Genomic DNA, 1,196 nt, shown 5'->3' on the forward strand with positions numbered 1-1,196 from the left:
GAGTTCCCCCCCCCTCCCCTAACGACACACTTTCCCAGCCGGCGTGAAGAATGTACATTCCATTGTGTCACGACACGGTGAAATCAGACGCTCGTCAATTTGTGGGTGGGTGGAGTTATTGGCATCATCTTAGAAGTTAAAACTATCCATCCATTTTGAATAGAAGTCGAGATATTTGCGATTGAAAAAGGTGGGATCGACTGGTGTAAAGGTAACATTAACAACAAAAATGGCCACCAAAGTTTGGGGACTCCAAAAGCTGTAGTGTCCTTGGAATGTATAAATGTATCATTGTTGTGATTTTGATCGACGCGATTCGGTAAATTCCACACAGAAATCTGCTTTGAACTGACATAAAAGGTGCTGAGCACCTCCCAAAAAAAAAAAAATTTTAAAAATTAAAAATTAAAACGTGCCCAACGGGTGCAGATATATTGGTTTCTTCGAGTCCACTATTTTGACGAGCGCCTGTTTTCATCGCGGTGCCACACGTTTGAATAGTTCAAGTCAAATCTTGGAGGAAAGTGGAATCGAAATCCTGGTTCCAATTAAGGGAGAGACACCTGTTCACCGAGCCGGGCTCACATTTTGTAGAGAAAGTTTCCCTTCTTACTCTCCCCAAATCAAAATGGTATAGATCTAGGTTCTAGGTTTGACTTCCTTTCAGTACTGTTAGTAAATTGTTAGGTTACTTAAGAGGCGGGAGCTCCCAGTTTAAAGGCCATTTCCGATAGGACCAACTTTCTCGACGGTCAGATAGACAAAAAAGTTGTTTCCCTCAAAGACAATGTCCTAGGATGCAGCATAAGTTTGTCTGTCTGTTTGTTTGTCTGTCTGTTCCTTTGTTTGTTTGTTTGTTTGTTTGACTTTCCTTCACGTAAGACAGCCGTGTACTTCAATAATGTATAACATTTTTAAACTCATCTGACATTACCGCTGTAGTTTTAAATCTTTATCCTTTTTCAGCTCAAAGTAAGGAAATATTGCAGACTTCTCTTTTTTTGCTTTTGGATGTCAGACTCAGCGTTAAATGACAGAAAGGCTTTTGAAAAATCACGTTATTTCCCTTGACTTCCGGACAATGTTCCCGTATTCTATTGTTGGCTTTCCTCCGCTCTCCGCTCTTTTCATCATCTCAATGGGATTTGTTCTGGGCTGAGAGAATGAGGGGGTGGGTTGTATGTGTGCGGGGGTGG

This window comes from Aplysia californica, unplaced genomic scaffold (genome assembly GCF_000002075.1).
Source record: "Aplysia californica isolate F4 #8 unplaced genomic scaffold, AplCal3.0 scaffold01250, whole genome shotgun sequence".
NCBI classification, from domain to species: Eukaryota; Metazoa; Mollusca; class Gastropoda; order Aplysiida; family Aplysiidae; genus Aplysia; species Aplysia californica.